At 42.9% G+C, this 21,316-nt stretch overlaps 8 non-coding genes and 1 pseudogene across 8 annotated transcripts; all 9 read left to right on the top strand.

Annotated features, from left to right (window-relative positions):
* Positions 1-156: 156 nt before the first annotated feature.
* Positions 157-346, top strand: LOC141193713 (U2 spliceosomal RNA). Its single transcript, XR_012266593.1, has one exon. It is a non-coding gene; the product is annotated as a U2 spliceosomal RNA (small nuclear RNA).
* A 1,115-nt stretch (positions 347-1,461) lies between these two features.
* Positions 1,462-1,652, top strand: LOC141193580 (U2 spliceosomal RNA). The gene has a single exon (XR_012266486.1). It is a non-coding gene; the product is annotated as a U2 spliceosomal RNA (small nuclear RNA).
* A 1,115-nt stretch (positions 1,653-2,767) lies between these two features.
* Positions 2,768-2,958, top strand: LOC141193872 (U2 spliceosomal RNA). Its single transcript, XR_012266678.1, has one exon. It is a non-coding gene; the product is annotated as a U2 spliceosomal RNA (small nuclear RNA).
* Positions 2,959-4,076: 1,118 nt separating this feature from the next.
* LOC141193871 (U2 spliceosomal RNA) lies at positions 4,077-4,267 on the top strand. Its single transcript, XR_012266677.1, has one exon. It is a non-coding gene; the product is annotated as a U2 spliceosomal RNA (small nuclear RNA).
* Positions 4,268-5,382: 1,115 nt separating this feature from the next.
* On the top strand, positions 5,383-5,573 carry LOC141194233 (U2 spliceosomal RNA). The gene has a single exon (XR_012267021.1). It is a non-coding gene; the product is annotated as a U2 spliceosomal RNA (small nuclear RNA).
* A 1,115-nt stretch (positions 5,574-6,688) lies between these two features.
* On the top strand, positions 6,689-6,879 carry LOC141193870 (U2 spliceosomal RNA). Its single transcript, XR_012266676.1, has one exon. It is a non-coding gene; the product is annotated as a U2 spliceosomal RNA (small nuclear RNA).
* A 1,115-nt stretch (positions 6,880-7,994) lies between these two features.
* On the top strand, positions 7,995-8,185 carry LOC141193869 (U2 spliceosomal RNA). The gene has a single exon (XR_012266675.1). It is a non-coding gene; the product is annotated as a U2 spliceosomal RNA (small nuclear RNA).
* A 1,115-nt stretch (positions 8,186-9,300) lies between these two features.
* LOC141193868 (U2 spliceosomal RNA) lies at positions 9,301-9,491 on the top strand. The gene has a single exon (XR_012266674.1). It is a non-coding gene; the product is annotated as a U2 spliceosomal RNA (small nuclear RNA).
* A 6,155-nt stretch (positions 9,492-15,646) lies between these two features.
* Positions 15,647-15,848, top strand: LOC141193706 (U2 spliceosomal RNA; annotated as a pseudogene).
* The last annotated feature ends 5,468 nt before the right edge of the window (positions 15,849-21,316 follow it).

The raw sequence follows: 21,316 nt of genomic DNA, 5'->3' as shown, positions 1-21,316 counted from the left end.
TTTTTATGATAATGGTATGTTTTATAGTTTTTTGTCCATTCAAAAGGTATTACAACTGTTTCAGTATAAAGTTATAAATATGAAATAAAGAAAGTACCATTATGATGTAAGACTGGGCAACGTAGTATGAGTTTTTATACTATTGATTGTTGCTTGAAAAATTTTACTGAATGGTATAAAAAAAAAAAAAAAATCTGTTCTTATCAGTTTAATATCTGATACGTCCCCTATCTGTGGACCATATATTAAATGGATTTTTAGAACAGGGAGATGGAAAAAGAGCTTGCTCTGTCCACTCCACGCATTGACCTGGTATTGCAGTATCTCCAGGACCGGTGCACCCCTTCTTTAATGCAGTTTCTAAAATCAGAAAGAATTGAATTCAATGTTTTTTGTTCATTTTGCTTGTTTGTCGGATTTTGGGATGGACTCTTTGGCTTTGCTTTTCTTCTCCTCATTGGATTTTTCATGTTCAAAGTTGCAGAAGCCAGATTACAAGCTCATTTTGGTTCAACTTCAGCAACTGTGCATTGCATTGCCATGTAATGTGATGCAATGCTATCTTTCTAGCTCTCCCTTTTTACTTCCTTTTGGATAAACAGACATATTAGGCAAGCATTTTGGAGCTTTCACCTAAATAACTACAGGTGGTGAGATAAGCTGCACAATATAATTGACCTTTCAGTATATTGTTGCACACACACCATCTATTTAGCAAATGCCCTTGTTATCAACAGCAGCCTTTTAAACTCACCTGAGCTAACAGGTATGTGCGCTGGTTACTCTGCTGCGCTTAAAATTTCTTTTTTGGTTTGCTACAATGCCTTTTCTGAAACGTTGTCTCCTTCTGCTGGAACACTGACTTCTTTCATTTAATGCCTGCAGACTATAAAAGAGAACCCAACCCAAAAAGTTTGGTTGATTAGTCTGTGGCATTCTGTTAAACTGTTGCTTATGGCGGTCTCTGTGAGCTTCTCAGCGACATTCAGCCAGCCAGGTATCCTGCCTGCAGTAGATGGAATGTAGCAATGGAACGCTGGCTGCGCGTGTCATAATAGGCTCTGAGCCTTTATATACCTGTGCACAGCAGCAGCCACCTTCAGTCTGCTGCTGGACAGCCAGCAGCAGCAGCAGCAGGAGAGGTATGTAATCAGGAGCCCTCCTGCTAAGGGTAGACAGCTGCTCGTTCCACCCCACCCCCCGCCTTAATTGGTTCTCCTCCCTTCCAACAGTGTTGAGGCGGGTGGGAACAGCAGGGGGTGAAGGTGCTGTGTTTAAAGAGGTGGAGTTATGCAGATCTAAAACGCGTGGATTGCAGCAGCAGCAAGCCGAAAAGTGCAGGCATGTAAGGGATCTAGAGGTTGACAACATGTCTTCTTAACGGGAGTCCAGGAGCTCATCTCCACAAATGGACTTTTCAGGATCCTTGGGTGGCTCCGTAGTTTGAAACCAATTCTGGTTATCGCTTCTCGGCCTTTTGGCTAAGATCAAGTGTAGTATCTGTTCTTATCAGTTTAATATCTGATACGTCCCCTATCTGGGGACCATATATTAAATGGAGTTTTAGAACAGGGAGATGGAAAAAGAGCTTGCTCTGTCCACACCACGCATTGACCTGGTATTGCAGTATCTCCAGGACCGGTGCACCCCTTCTTTAATGCAGTTTCTAAAATCAGAAAGAATTGAATTCAATGTTTTTTGTTCATTTTGCTTGTTTGTCGGATTTTGGGATGGACTCTTTGGCTTTGCTTTTCTTCTCCTCATTGGATTTTTCATGTTCAAAGTTGCAGAAGCCAGATTACAAGCTCATTTTGGTTCAACTTCAGCAACTGTGCATTGCATTGCCATGTAATGTGATGCAATGCTATCTTTCTAGCTCTCCCTTTTTACTTCCTTTTGGATAAACAGACATATTAGGCAAGCATTTTGGAGCTTTCACCTAAATAACTACAGGTGGTGAGATAAGCTGCACAATATAATTGACCTTTCAGTATATTGTTGCACACACACCATCTATTTAGCAAATGCCCTTGTTATCAACAGCAGCCTTTTAAACTCACCTGAGCTAACAGGTATGTGCGCTGGTTACTCTGCTGCGCTTAAAATTTCTTTTTTGGTTTGCTACAATGCCTTTTCTGAAACGTTGTCTCCTTCTGCTGGAACACTGACTTCTTTCATTTAATGCCTGCAGACTATAAAAGAGAACCCAACCCAAAAAGTTTGGTTGATTAGTCTGTGGCATTCTGTTAAACTGTTGCTTATGGCGGTCTCTGTGAGCTTCTCAGCGACATTCAGCCAGCCAGGTATCCTGCCTGCAGTAGATGGAATGTGGCAATGGAACGCTGGCTGCGCGTGTCATAATAGGCTCTGAGCCTTTATATACCTGTGCACAGCAGCAGCCACCTTCAGTCTGCTGCTGGACAGCCAGCAGCAGCAGCAGCAGGAGAGGTATGTAATCAGGAGCCCTCCTGCTAAGGGTAGACAGCTGCTCGTTCCACCCCACCCCCCGCCTTAATTGGTTCTCCTCCCCTCCAACGGTGTTGAGGCGGGTGGGAACAGCAGGGGGTGAAGGTGCTGTGTTTAAAGAGGTGGAGTTATGCAGATCTAAAATGCGTGGATTGCAGCAGCAGCAAGCCGAAAAGTGCAGGCATGTAAGGGATCTAGAGGTTGACAACATGTCTTCTTAACGGGAGTCCAGGAGCTCATCTCCACAAATGGACTTTTCAGGATCCTTGGGTGGCTCCGTAGTTTGAAACCAATTCTGGTTATCGCTTCTCGGCCTTTTGGCTAAGATCAAGTGTAGTATCTGTTCTTATCAGTTTAATATCTGATACGTCCCCTATCTGGGGACCATATATTAAATGGATTTTTAGAACAGGGAGATGGAAAAAGAGCTTGCTCTGTCCACTCCACGCATTGACCTGGTATTGCAGTATCTCCAGGACCGGTGCACCCCTTCTTTAATGCAGTTTCTAAAATCAGAAAGAATTGAATTCAATGTTTTTTGTTCATTTTGCTTGTTTGTCGGATTTTGGGATGGACTCTTTGGCTTTGCTTTTCTTCTCCTCATTGGATTTTTCATGTTCAAAGTTGCAGAAGCCAGATTACAAGCTCATTTTGGTTCAACTTCAGCAACTGTGCATTGCATTGCCATGTAATGTGATGCAATGCTATCTTTCTAGCTCTCCCTTTTTACTTCCTTTTGGATAAACAGACATATTAGGCAAGCATTTTGGAGCTTTCACCTAAATAACTACAGGTGGTGAGATAAGCTGCACAATATAATTGACCTTTCAGTATATTGTTGCACACACACCATCTATTTAGCAAATGCCCTTGTTATCAACAGCAGCCTTTTAAACTCACCTGAGCTAACAGGTATGTGCGCTGGTTACTCTGCTGCGCTTAAAATTTCTTTTTTGGTTTGCTACAATGCCTTTTCTGAAACGTTGTCTCCTTCTGCTGGAACACTGACTTCTTTCATTTAATGCCTGCAGACTATAAAAGAGAACCCAACCCAAAAAGTTTGGTTGATTAGTCTGTGGCATTCTGTTAAACTGTTGCTTATGGCGGTCTCTGTGAGCTTCTCAGCGACATTCAGCCAGCCAGGTATCCTGCCTGCAGTAGATGGAATGTGGCAATGGAACGCTGGCTGCGCGTGTCATAATAGGCTCTGAGCCTTTATATACCTGTGCACAGCAGCAGCCACCTTCAGTCTGCTGCTGGACAGCCAGCAGCAGCAGCAGCAGCAGGAGAGGTATGTAATCAGGAGCCCTCCTGCTAAGGGTAGACAGCTGCTCGTTCCACCCCACCCCCCGCCTTAATTGGTTCTCCTCCCTTCCAACGGTGTTGAGGCGGGTGGGAACAGCAGGGGGTGAAGGTGCTGTGTTTAAAGAGGTGGAGTTATGCAGATCTAAAACGCGTGGATTGCAGCAGCAGCAAGCCGAAAAGTGCAGGCATGTAAGGGATCTAGAGGTTGACAACATGTCTTCTTAACGGGAGTCCAGGAGCTCATCTCCACAAATGGACTTTTCAGGATCCTTGGGTGGCTCCGTAGTTTGAAACCAATTCTGGTTATCGCTTCTCGGCCTTTTGGCTAAGATCAAGTGTAGTATCTGTTCTTATCAGTTTAATATCTGATACGTCCCCTATCTGGGGACCATATATTAAATGGATTTTTAGAACAGGGAGATGGAAAAAGAGCTTGCTCTGTCCACTCCACGCATTGACCTGGTATTGCAGTATCTCCAGGACCGGTGCACCCCTTCTTTAATGCAGTTTCTAAAATCAGAAAGAATTGAATTCAATGTTTTTTGTTCATTTTGCTTGTTTGTCGGATTTTGGGATGGACTCTTTGGCTTTGCTTTTCTTCTCCTCATTGGATTTTTCATGTTCAAAGTTGCAGAAGCCAGATTACAAGCTCATTTTGGTTCAACTTCAGCAACTGTGCATTGCATTGCCATGTAATGTGATGCAATGCTATCTTTCTAGCTCTCCCTTTTTACTTCCTTTTGGATAAACAGACATATTAGGCAAGCATTTTGGAGCTTTCACCTAAATAACTACAGGTGGTGAGATAAGCTGCACAATATAATTGACCTTTCAGTATATTGTTGCACACACACCATCTATTTAGCAAATGCCCTTGTTATCAACAGCAGCCTTTTAAACTCACCTGAGCTAACAGGTATGTGCGCTGGTTACTCTGCTGCGCTTAAAATTTCTTTTTTGGTTTGCTACAATGCCTTTTCTGAAACGTTGTCTCCTTCTGCTGGAACACTGACTTCTTTCATTTAATGCCTGCAGACTATAAAAGAGAACCCAACCCAAAAAGTTTGGTTGATTAGTCTGTGGCATTCTGTTAAACTGTTGCTTATGGCGGTCTCTGTGAGCTTCTCAGCGACATTCAGCCAGCCAGGTATCCTGCCTGCAGTAGATGGAATGTGGCAATGGAACGCTGGCTGCGCGTGTCATAATAGGCTCTGAGCCTTTATATACCTGTGCACAGCAGCAGCCACCTTCAGTCTGCTGCTGGACAGCCAGCAGCAGCAGCAGCAGGAGAGGTATGTAATCAGGAGCCCTCCTGCTAAGGGTAGACAGCTGCTCGTTCCACCCCACCCCCCGCCTTAATTGGTTCTCCTCCCTTCCAACGGTGTTGAGGCGGGTGGGAACAGCAGGGGGTGAAGGTGCTGTGTTTAAAGAGGTGGAGTTATGCAGATCTAAAACGCGTGGATTGCAGCAGCAGCAAGCCGAAAAGTGCAGGCATGTAAGGGATCTAGAGGTTGACAACATGTCTTCTTAACGGGAGTCCAGGAGCTCATCTCCACAAATGGACTTTTCAGGATCCTTGGGTGGCTCCGTAGTTTGAAACCAATTCTGGTTATCGCTTCTCGGCCTTTTGGCTAAGATCAAGTGTAGTATCTGTTCTTATCAGTTTAATATCTGATACGTCCCCTAACTGGGGACCATATATTAAATGGATTTTTAGAACAGGGAGATGGAAAAAGAGCTTGCTCTGTCCACTCCACGCATTGACCTGGTATTGCAGTATCTCCAGGACCGGTGCACCCCTTCTTTAATGCAGTTTCTAAAATCAGAAAGAATTGAATTCAATGTTTTTTGTTCATTTTGCTTGTTTGTCGGATTTTGGGATGGACTCTTTGGCTTTGCTTTTCTTCTCCTCATTGGATTTTTCATGTTCAAAGTTGCAGAAGCCAGATTACAAGCTCATTTTGGTTCAACTTCAGCAACTGTGCATTGCATTGCCATGTAATGTGATGCAATGCTATCTTTCTAGCTCTCCCTTTTTACTTCCTTTTGGATAAACAGACATATTAGGCAAGCATTTTGGAGCTTTCACCTAAATAACTACAGGTGGTGAGATAAGCTGCACAATATAATTGACCTTTCAGTATATTGTTGCACACACACCATCTATTTAGCAAATGCCCTTGTTATCAACAGCAGCCTTTTAAACTCACCTGAGCTAACAGGTATGTGCGCTGGTTACTCTGCTGCGCTTAAAATTTCTTTTTTGGTTTGCTACAATGCCTTTTCTGAAACGTTGTCTCCTTCTGCTGGAACACTGACTTCTTTCATTTAATGCCTGCAGACTATAAAAGAGAACCCAACCCAAAAAGTTTGGTTGATTAGTCTGTGGCATTCTGTTAAACTGTTGCTTATGGCGGTCTCTGTGAGCTTCTCAGCGACATTCAGCCAGCCAGGTATCCTGCCTGCAGTAGATGGAATGTGGCAATGGAACGCTGGCTGCGCGTGTCATAATAGGCTCTGAGCCTTTATATACCTGTGCACAGCAGCAGCCACCTTCAGTCTGCTGCTGGACAGCCAGCAGCAGCAGCAGCAGGAGAGGTATGTAATCAGGAGCCCTCCTGCTAAGGGTAGACAGCTGCTCGTTCCACCCCACCCCCCGCCTTAATTGGTTCTCCTCCCTTCCAACGGTGTTGAGGCGGGTGGGAACAGCAGGGGGTGAAGGTGCTGTGTTTAAAGAGGTGGAGTTATGCAGATCTAAAACGCGTGGATTGCAGCAGCAGCAAGCCGAAAAGTGCAGGCATGTAAGGGATCTAGAGGTTGACAACATGTCTTCTTAACGGGAGTCCAGGAGCTCATCTCCACAAATGGACTTTTCAGGATCCTTGGGTGGCTCCGTAGTTTGAAACCAATTCTGGTTATCGCTTCTCGGCCTTTTGGCTAAGATCAAGTGTAGTATCTGTTCTTATCAGTTTAATATCTGATACGTCCCCTATCTGGGGACCATATATTAAATGGATTTTTAGAACAGGGAGATGGAAAAAGAGCTTGCTCTGTCCACTCCACGCATTGACCTGGTATTGCAGTATCTCCAGGACCGGTGCACCCCTTCTTTAATGCAGTTTCTAAAATCAGAAAGAATTGAATTCAATGTTTTTTGTTCATTTTGCTTGTTTGTCGGATTTTGGGATGGACTCTTTGGCTTTGCTTTTCTTCTCCTCATTGGATTTTTCATGTTCAAAGTTGCAGAAGCCAGATTACAAGCTCATTTTGGTTCAACTTCAGCAACTGTGCATTGCATTGCCATGTAATGTGATGCAATGCTATCTTTCTAGCTCTCCCTTTTTACTTCCTTTTGGATAAACAGACATATTAGGCAAGCATTTTGGAGCTTTCACCTAAATAACTACAGGTGGTGAGATAAGCTGCACAATATAATTGACCTTTCAGTATATTGTTGCACACACACCATCTATTTAGCAAATGCCCTTGTTATCAACAGCAGCCTTTTAAACTCACCTGAGCTAACAGGTATGTGCGCTGGTTACTCTGCTGCGCTTAAAATTTCTTTTTTGGTTTGCTACAATGCCTTTTCTGAAACGTTGTCTCCTTCTGCTGGAACACTGACTTCTTTCATTTAATGCCTGCAGACTATAAAAGAGAACCCAACCCAAAAAGTTTGGTTGATTAGTCTGTGGCATTCTGTTAAACTGTTGCTTATGGCGGTCTCTGTGAGCTTCTCAGCGACATTCAGCCAGCCAGGTATCCTGCCTGCAGTAGATGGAATGTGGCAATGGAACGCTGGCTGCGCGTGTCATAATAGGCTCTGAGCCTTTATATACCTGTGCACAGCAGCAGCCACCTTCAGTCTGCTGCTGGACAGCCAGCAGCAGCAGCAGCAGGAGAGGTATGTAATCAGGAGCCCTCCTGCTAAGGGTAGACAGCTGCTCGTTCCACCCCACCCCCCGCCTTAATTGGTTCTCCTCCCTTCCAACGGTGTTGAGGCGGGTGGGAACAGCAGGGGGTGAAGGTGCTGTGTTTAAAGAGGTGGAGTTATGCAGATCTAAAACGCGTGGATTGCAGCAGCAGCAAGCCGAAAAGTGCAGGCATGTAAGGGATCTAGAGGTTGACAACATGTCTTCTTAACGGGAGTCCAGGAGCTCATCTCCACAAATGGACTTTTCAGGATCCTTGGGTGGCTCCGTAGTTTGAAACCAATTCTGGTTATCGCTTCTCGGCCTTTTGGCTAAGATCAAGTGTAGTATCTGTTCTTATCAGTTTAATATCTGATACGTCCCCTATCTGGGGACCATATATTAAATGGATTTTTAGAACAGGGAGATGGAAAAAGAGCTTGCTCTGTCCACTCCACGCATTGACCTGGTATTGCAGTATCTCCAGGACCGGTGCACCCCTTCTTTAATGCAGTTTCTAAAATCAGAAAGAATTGAATTCAATGTTTTTTGTTCATTTTGCTTGTTTGTCGGATTTTGGGATGGACTCTTTGGCTTTGCTTTTCTTCTCCTCATTGGATTTTTCATGTTCAAAGTTGCAGAAGCCAGATTACAAGCTCATTTTGGTTCAACTTCAGCAACTGTGCATTGCATTGCCATGTAATGTGATGCAATGCTATCTTTCTAGCTCTCCCTTTTTACTTCCTTTTGGATAAACAGACATATTAGGCAAGCATTTTGGAGCTTTCACCTAAATAACTACAGGTGGTGAGATAAGCTGCACAATATAATTGACCTTTCAGTATATTGTTGCACACACACCATCTATTTAGCAAATGCCCTTGTTATCAACAGCAGCCTTTTAAACTCACCTGAGCTAACAGGTATGTGCGCTGGTTACTCTGCTGCGCTTAAAATTTCTTTTTTGGTTTGCTACAATGCCTTTTCTGAAACGTTGTCTCCTTCTGCTGGAACACTGACTTCTTTCATTTAATGCCTGCAGACTATAAAAGAGAACCCAACCCAAAAAGTTTGGTTGATTAGTCTGTGGCATTCTGTTAAACTGTTGCTTATGGCGGTCTCTGTGAGCTTCTCAGCGACATTCAGCCAGCCAGGTATCCTGCCTGCAGTAGATGGAATGTGGCAATGGAACGCTGGCTGCGCGTGTCATAATAGGCTCTGAGCCTTTATATACCTGTGCACAGCAGCAGCCACCTTCAGTCTGCTGCTGGACAGCCAGCAGCAGCAGCAGCAGGAGAGGTATGTAATCAGGAGCCCTCCTGCTAAGGGTAGACAGCTGCTCGTTCCACCCCACCCCCCGCCTTAATTGGTTCTCCTCCCTTCCAACGGTGTTGAGGCGGGTGGGAACAGCAGGGGGTGAAGGTGCTGTGTTTAAAGAGGTGGAGTTATGCAGATCTAAAACGCGTGGATTGCAGCAGCAGCAAGCCGAAAAGTGCAGGCATGTAAGGGATCTAGAGGTTGACAACATGTCTTCTTAACGGGAGTCCAGGAGCTCATCTCCACAAATGGACTTTTCAGGATCCTTGGGTGGCTCCGTAGTTTGAAACCAATTCTGGTTATCGCTTCTCGGCCTTTTGGCTAAGATCAAGTGTAGTATCTGTTCTTATCAGTTTAATATCTGATACGTCCCCTATCTGGGGACCATATATTAAATGGATTTTTAGAACAGGGAGATGGAAAAAGAGCTTGCTCTGTCCACTCCACGCATTGACCTGGTATTGCAGTATCTCCAGGACCGGTGCACCCCTTCTTTAATGCAGTTTCTAAAATCAGAAAGAATTGAATTCAATGTTTTTTGTTCATTTTGCTTGTTTGTCGGATTTTGGGATGGACTCTTTGGCTTTGCTTTTCTTCTCCTCAATGGATTTTTCATGTTCAAAGTTGCAGAAGCCAGATTACAAGCTCATTTTGGTTCAACTTCAGCAACTGTGCATTGCATTGCCATGTAATGTGATGCAATGCTATCTTTCTAGCTCTCCCTTTTTACTTCCTTTTGGATAAACAGACATATTAGGCAAGCATTTTGGAGCTTTCACCTAAATAACTACAGGTGGTGAGATAAGCTGCACAATATAATTGACCTTTCAGTATATTGTTGCACACACACCATCTATTTAGCAAATGCCCTTGTTATCAACAGCAGCCTTTTAAACTCACCTGAGCTAACAGGTATGTGCGCTGGTTACTCTGCTGCGCTTAAAATTTCTTTTTTGGTTTGCTACAATGCCTTTTCTGAAACGTTGTCTCCTTCTGCTGGAACACTGACTTCTTTCATTTAATGCCTGCAGACTATAAAAGAGAACCCAACCCAAAAAGTTTGGTTGATTAGTCTGTGGCATTCTGTTAAACTGTTGCTTATGGCGGTCTCTGTGAGCTTCTCAGCGACATTCAGCCAGCCAGGTATCCTGCCTGCAGTAGATGGAATGTGGCAATGGAACGCTGGCTGCGCGTGTCATAATAGGCTCTGAGCCTTTATATACCTGTGCACAGCAGCAGCCACCTTCAGTCTGCTGCTGGACAGCCAGCAGCAGCAGCAGCAGGAGAGGTATGTAATCAGGAGCCCTCCTGCTAAGGGTAGACAGCTGCTCGTTCCACCCCACCCCCCGCCTTAATTGGTTCTCCTCCCTTCCAACGGTGTTGAGGCGGGTGGGAACAGCAGGGGGTGAAGGTGCTGTGTTTAAAGAGGTGGAGTTATGCAGATCTAAAACGCGTGGATTGCAGCAGCAGCAAGCCGAAAAGTGCAGGCATGTAAGGGATCTAGAGGTTGACAACATGTCTTCTTAACGGGAGTCCAGGAGCTCATCTCCACAAATGGACTTTTCAGGATCCTTGGGTGGCTCCGTAGTTTGAAACCAATTCTGGTTATCGCTTCTCGGCCTTTTGGCTAAGATCGTATGACTGTACCTTGATTGGTGCGAGTCTCCTGGAGGAATCCGGACCCTTTTGTGGAGGATTTTCTGCTTTTTCCTGTGGTATTCCATACCGACAGAATCCAAGATGTCTTTTGTGAAGAACACCATCCATTTGTCCGTGGATCCATCTGACCAGAACAAGAACAACGTGGTTTTCATTGTCCAAGACATCGTTGAAGGCAAAGCTGGAGCAAGACGTTCTGAGATCTTCAGTGTCAACGAATTTTCACGTCAAGGTAATTATGACGTTACCTTTATGGACCAGGATGTTTGCCTTAATGTCTTTGAATGGCTCCGTGGTCACTCTAGTGACCCCTGCTTGGAAGGAGTTAGATGGGAACCTTTGTTTGGTCTGCAAGAAAAGGAGGTGACTGTGACTGTCTATAACCCTTTTACAGACCCTGAGCTGCTGGAGTGCTTCCTCTCTCGCTACTGTGAATATGTGCGGAAGGGAGTGAAGCAAGTCAATTGTCTAGGAATCTTTAACTGTCAGTATAAATTCCGTGTGAAATTGAAAAGGGATCCTGACAGTGTGGGGGGCTTTAGACACCCTCCATCAAATTTTTCCGTTGCAGGCCATAGAGGTTTCCTCTTTTACCCAGGCCAGCCCATGTTTTGCCGTAGATGCTTTTCTTTCGGACATACCATGGTAACATGCCTTAAAGGGCAGTGTTGCCGAAATTGCAGAAAGGAGGGGCATATGGCCAACCAGTGTCCAGAGGCCAAGTCCTGTGATGTCTGTGGGAGTAGTGATCACATGTATAAGGACTGTCCTATGAGTGCACCTAGACGTTCTGATAAAGAACAGAAGGAGGAGGAGCTGGAGAGGAGGCAGATGGCAAGCGCACTGAAAGTGCTGGAAAGATTGGAGAGGGAGGAGAGAGAGGGAAGGAGGCAGGAAACTGGTAGAGCCTCTCCCTCTACGGCGCCAGAGGCGGTGTCCCTGAGACCATGTTCTTCTTCTGCTGAAGAAATGAGGAAGAAGCGGAGGGAAGAAAAGGAGTTCTGGAGGGAAGTGGCAAAGGTGGAGAAAAAGGCAGTGTCTGCGAGAATATCTAGGAAAGTGGTGGAAGCAGAGCTGCCTGAGATGATGACTTTTGGAGAGGCAATGGACGCAACAGGATGTGAAGTGCAAATCTCGGAACCCGACAGTCCTGAACACCCTTCGGGTCCTGAAAACATTGAAGATTTTTCTTCGGAGGATGATAGGGGTGCAAAGAAGAGTCGTAGGGAGGATGGTGGGGGCAGTGATGATGCAGATTTTAGTGAGCCTCAGAGGAAGATCAGAACTGCCAGAATGAGGAGTGTGGCTGGTGAAGCCAGCGGGTCGGAAACCAGCTGTTCTGTTCTGATGGCGGAGGAGGATAGTGGTGGTGCTGGATAGTGTCACCATATAATATTGTAAATGTTTTTTCTTTTTGTCCTCTTGTGAGCTTTGGTTTAGGCCAAAGGCTATTTCTTTGTGTAATTGGTGAAGGAGTAGAAGTATTATGGGATTTACCATAGTGTCCCAAAACGTAAGAGTGTTTAAAAGTAAAGTAAGAAGAGCTGCTATTTTTGAGTTTTTAGCTATGCAAAATGCATCTATTTTTTGTTTACAAGAATGTGGGGTAGTGGATGGTGTGAAAGGGGATGAATGGTCTTATGGAGCGTCTGTGTGGTCGGGGAGTGCATGTAATAAGAATGATGGTGTGGGTATTTTGGTTAAAGGAAGGGAGGTTGTTTTGAGTGATTATTTGGTTATTGAGGTGGGGAGATGTATCCTTGCTAATTTTGTATACAAGAATGTAAAGTTTTGTGTTATTAATGTTTATGCGCCAGTTGAAAAAAATGAGCGCAAAAATTTATTTGAAAAAATTAAGCTTTTTGTTCCAGGAAGAATACCTGTGGTAATTGTGGGTGATATGAACTGTGATGTGGGGAGAGTGAATGTGGATGTGTCTGGGAAAGCATTATTGGAGTTAGTGAATGATTTTGGGTTGTGTGATATGCAGCGCGTGTGTAACATGAATCCTTTGTTGAACACTTTCTTTTCTGAGAGTGGTAGGGTACAATCCAGATTGGATTATTGTTTTATTTCTAAAAATATGGTTTCTGTTAATTATAGGCAGGAAAACGTTCTTTTTTCAGATCATGTGTGTATGTTGTGTGAGTTGGATATAAAAGTTGATGGAGTGTTTGGGAGAGGATTGTGGAAGTTAAATGTTAAACTGTTAGAGAATGAAGATGTGAGAAAGGAGTATGAAAGGCGGTATGAAGAATGGTGTAAGCATAAAAATGAGTTCAGGAATGTTTGTGAGTGGTGGGACTGGGTGAAGAAACAAGCAAAAATGTTCTTTAAAAATTTAGGATACAAGTATGCAGCAATTAAAAGAGAGAGTTTTGTTAAACTGAACGCGCGGTTGAGCGTTTTGTATAAGTTAAGGGAAGGAGGAGTTGAGGTGGAGGAGGATATTTTAGAGGTAAAAAAGGAGATTAGTGAGTTTTTGTTGGAGAGAGGGAGAAGCATAGTGTTTAGGGCAAAGATTGATAAGATGGAGCAGGATGAGAAATGTTCTCGGTTTTTCTTTAAAAAAGTTTTTGGAAAGAAACAGAGTATGAGCGTGGTGTATGGAGCAGATGGAAGTGAGGTGAGTGGAGAGGATATGTGTGAAGAGGTGGCTAAGTTTTATGAGGATCTGTATGCAGTGAAACAGAGGGATGAATGTTTGGAGAATGATGTTTTGAGTGTGTTAGAGAGTAAGTTGAGTGAAGCAGAAAGAGAGAGAGTGATGGGTGAGGTGACTGGTGATGAGGTATGGAAGGTTATGTGTAGTATGGCTTTGAATAAGACGCCGGGGGAGGATGGCCTCCCAGTAGAATTTTATCGTGTGATGTGGGGTGTGATTGGTAAGGACTTTGTGGATGTATGTAAGTATATGTGGGGAAACATGGAGGTGGCTGAGAGTATGCGTGCAGGTTTGGTTGTGTTAATTCCTAAGAAAGGGGATTTGAAAAGTCTGAGGAATTGGAGGCCAATAACGTTACTTAATTGTGATTATAAAATCTATGCAAAACTTATGGCTAATAGGATGCGTGATGTGATAGAGAGTGTGATTGGGGATGAGCAGTGTTGTGCGGTACCTGGGAGGCGGATTCATGAGTGTGTGTGTATGTTAAGAGATTGTCTATGGGATTGCATGGGTCGTAAGAAGAGTGTATTTTTGTTAAGTTTGGATTTTGAAAAGGCTTATGATAGGTTGTCGCATGGTTTTTTGTTCAGAGTGTTGTTAAAAATGGGTTTTCCGGCTGATTTTGTTGGGCGAGTGAGAAGTTTGTATGCGGGTGTTTATAGCTGTGTTTTAATGAATGGGTATGTGGGTAGGAAAGTGAATGTGTTTTCGGGTGTGCGACAGGGGTGTCCTTTGTCCCCTGTAGCATTTATTTGTGCAATTGAGCCATTGTTGTGTATGCTGAGGAAAGATAAGGTAATTCGTGGTGTGCAAGTGCCGGGAGGTGGAGGAAAAGAATGGAAGGTGAGTGGTTATATGGATGACGTGTGTGTATTATGTGATTCTGAATGTTCGGTGAGGCGGGTGAAGTTGTTAGTGTCTATTTTTTGTGGTGCATCTGCGTTTAAAGTGAATTGGGAAAAGAGTGAGTGTAAGGGTTTTGGAGGCGGAAGTTTAAGTAGGGATGTAGGTGTGAATGTAGTGAATGGACCTATTAAAGTTTTGGGTGTGAAGTTTTCAGAGAGTTTGGATGGGAAAGAAAGTTGGGATGATGCGAAAGGAAAAGTTGAGCAGAAGTTGAATTTTTGGAAATTGAGGAGTTTATCCTTTTTTGGGAAGATTTTAATTGTTAAGAGTGTGGTGTTGCCAATATTTTTATATATTGCGGTAGTATTTCCACCAGGATATATGTGTATGAGAAGCTTGAATAGAATTTTATTTGTTTTTTTGTGGAACTCGAAAATGGAGAGAGCTAGGAGAGAAATTTTGGTTAAAAGAGTGGAAAAAGGTGGTTTGGGTTTTCCGAATTTGGACGTGTTTTTTGGTGTGAATATCGTTGTGTTTGTTTTGAAAGTGATTAGGGCGGATGGAAAGTTTTCATCTATGTGTAGGTATTTATTTGGAGCGTATTTGTTTCGTTTAAAGTGGCAAGAAAGGGATTTGCGATGTCCGATTGCTTTTGAGGTGCCTGTATGGTATGTGTGGGTTTATAAGTTTTTGGTGAGGTATGAACTGTGTGATGCAGATGTGAGATTGCTGGAGAATAAGAAGGCTGTGTATAGGATGATTGAATGTAGAGAGGTAGAATGTGGAATAAATATGGTTAGGGGTGGTGATGTGCAGAAGGTTTGGAAGAAAGTGCGGATGAGTGGTATGACCAACAAACAGAGTGAAGTTGTGTGGCAGTCTTTACATGGAGTATTACCTGTGAGAGAGTTTCAGAGGAATAGAGGTTTGGTGAGGAGTGAAATGTGTCCAAGAAATGGCTGTGGTGGAAGGGAAAGTGTGTTGCATGTTTTTTGGAATTGCCAGTATGCTAGAGATGTGATTGGGAGAATGGGGCCTTTGTGTAAAGAATTGTGTGGTGTGAATTTGTTGTCTTTTGAGTTGTTTATGTTTGGTTTGGGAATATGTGATGGGACGAAGGAAAGAGTCTTGTGGTTGATGCTTGCATGTATAAAGGAAGTGTTATGGGATCTGAGGAATGTGTATGTGTTTAAAAGGAAGGAAATTGCTGTAAAGGATAGTGTGAAGGTGATTTTGGGGAAGATGTATGTGTGTTTCCTATGGGACAAAAAGAGGAGAGGGGAAGTGGATGCGGAGGGAATATGGAAAGTTAAAAAGTGGAGATATATTGTTAGTACCTCTTGATTTTTGTTATTGTTGTTTTGAAATATGAAATAAATATTTCCGATGATGATGGGGACAGCAAATTGCGTATTGGATTTGACGCAGCTGTTTTGATGGAATTTTCCTTTGTCTGGTTTCCATAGACTGTGGAATTTCCTCGTCTGAGGAGAAAAAAAAAAAAAAAAAAAAAAAAAAAAAAATCTGTTCTTATCAGTTTAATATCTGATACGTCCCCTATCTGGGGACCATATATTAAATGGATTTTTAGAACAGGGAGATGGAAAAAGAGCTTGCTCTGTCCACTCCACGCATTGACCTGGTATTGCAGTATCTCCAGGACCGGTGCACCCCTTCTTTAATGCAGTTTCTAAAATCAGAAAGAATTGAATTCAATGTTTTTTGTTCATTTTGCTTGTTTGTCGGATTTTGGGATGGACTCTTTGGCTTTGCTTTTCTTCTCCTCATTGGATTTTTCATGTTCAAAGTTGCAGAAGCCAGATTACAAGCTCATTTTGGTTCAACTTCAGCAACTGTGCATTGCATTGCCATGTAATGTGATGCAATGCTATCTTTCTAGCTCTCCCTTTTTACTTCCTTTTGGATAAACAGACATATTAGGCAAGCATTTTGGAGCTTTCACCTAAATAACTACAGGTGGTGAGATAAGCTGCACAATATAATTGACCTTTCAGTATATTGTTGCACACACACCATCTATTTAGCAAATGCCCTTGTTATCAACAGCAGCCTTTTAAACTCACCTGAGCTAACAGGTATGTGCGCTGGTTACTCTGCTGCGCTTAAAATTTCTTTTTTGGTTTGCTACAATGCCTTTTCTGAAACGTTGTCTCCTTCTGCTGGAACACTGACTTCTTTCATTTAATGCCTGCAGACTATAAAAGAGAACCCAACCCAAAAAGTTTGGTTGATTAGTCTGTGGCATTCTGTTAAACTGTTGCTTATGGCAGTCTCTGTGAGCTTCTCAGCGACATTCAGCCAGCCAGGTATCCTGCCTGCAGTAGATGGAATGTGGCAATGGAACGCTGGCTGCGCGTGTCATAATAGGCTCTGAGCCTTTATATACCTGTGCACAGCAGCAGCCACCTTCAGTCTGCTGCTGGACAGCCAGCAGCAGCAGCAGGAGAGGTATGTAATCAGGAGCCCTCCTGCTAAGGGTAGACAGCTGCTCGTTCCACCCCACCCCCCGCCTTAATTGGTTCTCCTCCCTTCCAACGGTGTTGAGGCGGGTGGGAACAGCAGGGGGTGAAGGTGCTGTGTTTAAAGAGGTGGAGTTATGCAGATCTAAAACGCGTGGATTGCAGCAGCAGCAAGCCGAAAAGTGCAGGCATGTAAGGGATCTAGAGGTTGACAACATGTCTTCTTAACGGGAGTCCAGGAGCTCATCTCCACAAATGGACTTTTCAGGATCCTTGGGTGGCTCCGTAGTTTGAAACCAATTCTGGTTATCGCTTCTCGGCCTTTTGGCTAAGATCAAGTGCTTTATTGCAGGAGATTGTGGTTGAAGGGCACTCGGGTACCCCTCTCCTTGGCCTGGCAGGATCGTCCACTTTGGTGGACTTAGCCTGCTTGCTGCTATTAGGGAGAGGGCTTAGTCCCAGGGTAACGAGTTGCGATCCCCCAGCTTCCAGGTGTTTTTCGCTGCAAGAACACTGGGAGCGCAGATTGCAAGCGGCTGCAATTTGCAACCTTGTTGCGTTTTTCCATGGAGGTTGACCCTAACCTCGTGCCTCTTTATGCGAGGCTAAAAAACTCTATCCGAGTTCACTTCACGGCGGGTGGCTCGGATATGAGGAAATTAGGGTATGTAGTCCAGGACGTGCTCAGGAACCTTCTTGGCGTACAAAGGAATGAAATTCTCTCCATCCAGGATTATCCCAGAAGAGGTGACTATGACATCACATTCACCGGAGAAGGTATTTTTAGAGATGTACTAGAAAAGTTAAAAAAAGTTGAAAATAGTCCTGTTTTGAAAGGGATACAAATTGTTGAGCACGTCCTGGATGAGGTAAGACTGGTTATTGTAAAAATATTTTCGCCCTTTGTTTCTGCTCCAGAAGTAATGTCATTTCTAGCAATTTATTTTAAAAGTGTTAAATGTATTGGGAAGATATTAAACGAATATAACATATGGACATCTAAGTGGAAATTCCTTGTGAAGTGTACAAGAGATCCAAATACACCAGGTGGTATACGGCTCCCCCCTGCCCGTTTCAAAATTGGGCAAACAAATGGGGATTTCTTCTTTTCTGGGATGCCAGTATATTGCAGAAATTGTGGGCGCTATGGTCATTCAAAAGAAAACTGTCATGTATCATGTAGAAATTGTGCTAGTGAAGAACATGAGACAAAAGAATGCCCTAAGGAAAAGAAATGCAGTTTTTGCCAGACTCCAGGTCACTTTTATTTTTCTTGCCCTCACAGATTTCGGGAAGATGAGCAAAAGGGGAAGTCCAAGACGTCCGACCAAGGACCAAAAGATCAGACCACCCCTCAGGAGGAGGAACAACAACCTGGAGCCTCTGGAGACAATAAGGGCGTACCAAATAGTGAAGTGTCTCCAGAGTCTATGACAGGTAAAATACCAAATCCCAAAACCTGGCTGCAGGACCTGCGGGAGTCCAAAAGGAGGGCTGAGAAGGAGCAGAAGGGCACTACTGGTAAGGTCAAAAGGGACCGGCAAAAGGCCGACACAGAAGCCCATGCCCAGTCTGGGTCTCCTAGTGCTGAGGGCGCTGAGTGGATAAAGGTGGGTCCTAAGAAAAAGAAAAAGGGTGGTTCGGAGGAGGCAGCAGGAGGTGAACAGATGGACACTTCTCCAGAAGGGGACGTGGACGCTGGACCCTCAGGGGTTCCGGTCTCCGCTGCTACAGGTGGGGACCGGGATCTTGCTGCCTCTGAAGAGTCAGAGGCTCTGCCTTGTGCGCAACCTCCTCCTATAGGACGACCTTCTACAGGTCAAACAGGGGCGGCGGAACCCCTCGGGGACCCACCTGATGAGGAACTGCATGGCCAGCCAATGGAGACCCAGCGGGTTCTGCCAGCCAGCCCTCCGAGCTATGCCAGTGTAGCGTCGGGTTTATATAAATGTGGTAATCTTTCCTCCTCCACGGAGACTCTCGTGACGATACTATCAGATGAGGAGGGAGGCGCAAGCCCAGTGGTCTGATCAGGTTCATCGGACAGGTAAATCCGTTGCTCTTAGTTACCTAAGTAAAATTTCTACATTTTCTAATGATGGCTGAACTGAAAGGTATTTCCCTCAACGTGAGAGGCATAAAATCTAACACGAGAAGAACTGCTCTTTTTAATTTTTTTACGTGTTTTACTGCATCTGTATTTTTTCTGCAAGAATGTAATATCCCACATGAAATGTCATATCAAAAATATAAAGATGAGTGGAAGTGTGGGCCATCTGTCTGGTCCGGATCGAATGCTGCAGGATCAGCGGGTGTAGCCATACTTTTTAAAGGGAACGTTTTAATTGATTTTATTCAGGAAATTTTACCAGGTCGTATTTTATTAGTAAAAGCTTTTAGTGATGGTATTAGATGGCAGTTTTTAAATTTTTATGGATCCCCAGAGAAAAATGAAAGAGCCGAAATGCTTGATCTTTTACCATTATTTATTAATAACTCTGAACCTTTTATCTTAGCAGGGGATTTTAATTGTGTTTTAAAAGGTGAAAACCGGCGCTCCAGCTCTGTAAGCAGGAACTACGATAAAACCTCAGGTATGCTACATGATATAGTCAAAGATGCTAAATTGATAGACATATATAAAGAGTGTCATAGTGACAGCCCAGAGGACGCCGGTTTCACTTGGAGCAATGCTAATTGTAGCTCTAGGATTGATTGTATTTTTGGTTCAGATAAAACAATACCTGCCAAATGTGAAGTTTTAGCTAATATATTTTCAGACCATAAACTTTTATCCTTTACCATAAAAGTAAATGACAACAAAAAATGTGGTAAGAAAAGCTGGAAAATGAACGTATCCCTTTTAACCGACCCGCAGATTTTATCAGATTTTATTGAGTTTTATAGGAAATGTAGAAAAGGGAAAAAAACAAATGAGACTATGAGTGTATGGTGGGATAGAATGAAAGTAAAAATAAAAGACTTTTTTATTAAAAAGAGTATATGTAGAGCCAAAGAAAAATATGAAGAATATAGAATTTTAAATACCCGCCTACAAACATTATTTAAGCTCAGAGACAATGGGATAGATGTACAAGTTGATATTTCAAACTTAAAAGAAGAGATTTCAAAATGGCTAGAACAAAAAGGAAAAGAGATCATTTTTCGTTCTAGAGTACAACATATAGAAGAAAATGAAAAGTGTTCCAGATATTTTTTTAGGAAAAATAAAAAAGAAAAAGTGATAATTGACCATATAGATGGTGAGAATAATATAAAAAATATGCTGGGTAAAGTTGAGGTTTTTTTTTCTAATCTTTTTAATGGAAAAAATATAGATAATAAATTAATGGATGATTCGCTGCAAGGACTAACAGCTGTTTTAGATACCGCATCCCAAGAGTTTTTATCCCAAGTTTTAACGGAACAAGAAGTGTTAAAAACTATTAAAAGTTTTAAAACTGGAAAGGTCCCTGGTCCTGATGGCATCCCAATAGAATTTTATGTATGTTTTTATGATATTTTAAAAGATGATTTGTTTTATTTGTTTACTGAGGTTTTTAATAATAAGGTTTTATTAAATTCCTGGAAGAAAGGTGAAGTCTCCCTCCTATATAAAAAAGGCGATAAATCAAAATTAGAAAACTGGAGACCAATAACACTTTTAAATTGTGACTATAAAATAATGGCTAAAATTTGTGCAAATCGTCTAAAAGAAGTCATCAGCAAAGTTATTCATTCTAATCAAGTGTGTGGGGTGCCGGGGCGCAGTATATGGGACAATCTGAATTTAGTGAAAGACTGTATTGAGGATGTAAAAGACAGAAAGGGGAAAATGGCGATTTTATCTATTGATTTTGAAAAAGCATTTGACCGTGTCTCACACTTTTATCTTTTTAAAGTTTTAGAGAAAATGGGCATACCAGAAGGGTTTTTACTATCGCTTAAAGCATTTTACAAGGATTGTACAAGTAAGATTTTAGTGAATGGTTTTAAGACACAAGAGGTATTTTTACGGTCAGGGGTGAAACAGGGATGCCCTCTGTCCCCCCTACTGTTTATCTGTGCACTGGAACCAATGTTATGTGCAATACGCCAAAATAAACAGATATGCGGTGTCCCTCTGCCTGGAAGCGGTGGTTTGGAGGCCAAGGTTGTAGGCTACATGGATGACGTGGCGGTCTTGTGTACAGATGCAACATCACTTACGGCCACTCTCCATCAAGTGCAATCCTTTTGTCTAGCTTCTGGTTTTAAAATCAATTTTAATAAGTGTAACATTTTAAGTGTTGGGGGGATGATTTTACGTGATGTACCAATTAATGTCTCCGAATCCATTTCCATTTTAGGTATATCATTCACTGAAAATAATGATGGTTATAATAGTTGGGAAACAGTTACACAGAAAGTAAATACGAAAATATGTATGTGGAACATGAGGAGACTTACAATGGAGGGTAAAGTATTGGTTTTAAAGATGGTGATTTTACCTCTTTTATTGTATCTTAGCATGGTTTTCCCCCCGCCTGTTAATGTTTTAAAAAAGATAACCAAAACCTGTTTTACCTTCTTTTGGAACTCAAAAATGGAAAAGCTGAAAAGAGAAATCGTGATGAAATCAAAAGTAAAAGGTGGTAAAGATTTTCCAGATTTTAATAGGTTTC

The sequence above is a fragment of the Phyllobates terribilis genome, unplaced genomic scaffold (genome assembly GCF_046119375.1).
Source record: "Phyllobates terribilis strain yellow unplaced genomic scaffold, ASM4611937v1 Scaffold_66__1_contigs__length_7565176, whole genome shotgun sequence".
NCBI classification, from domain to species: Eukaryota; Metazoa; Chordata; class Amphibia; order Anura; family Dendrobatidae; genus Phyllobates; species Phyllobates terribilis.
The sequence above is the reverse complement of the archived record's forward strand: the minus strand, read 5'-3'. Positions and strand labels throughout refer to the sequence as shown.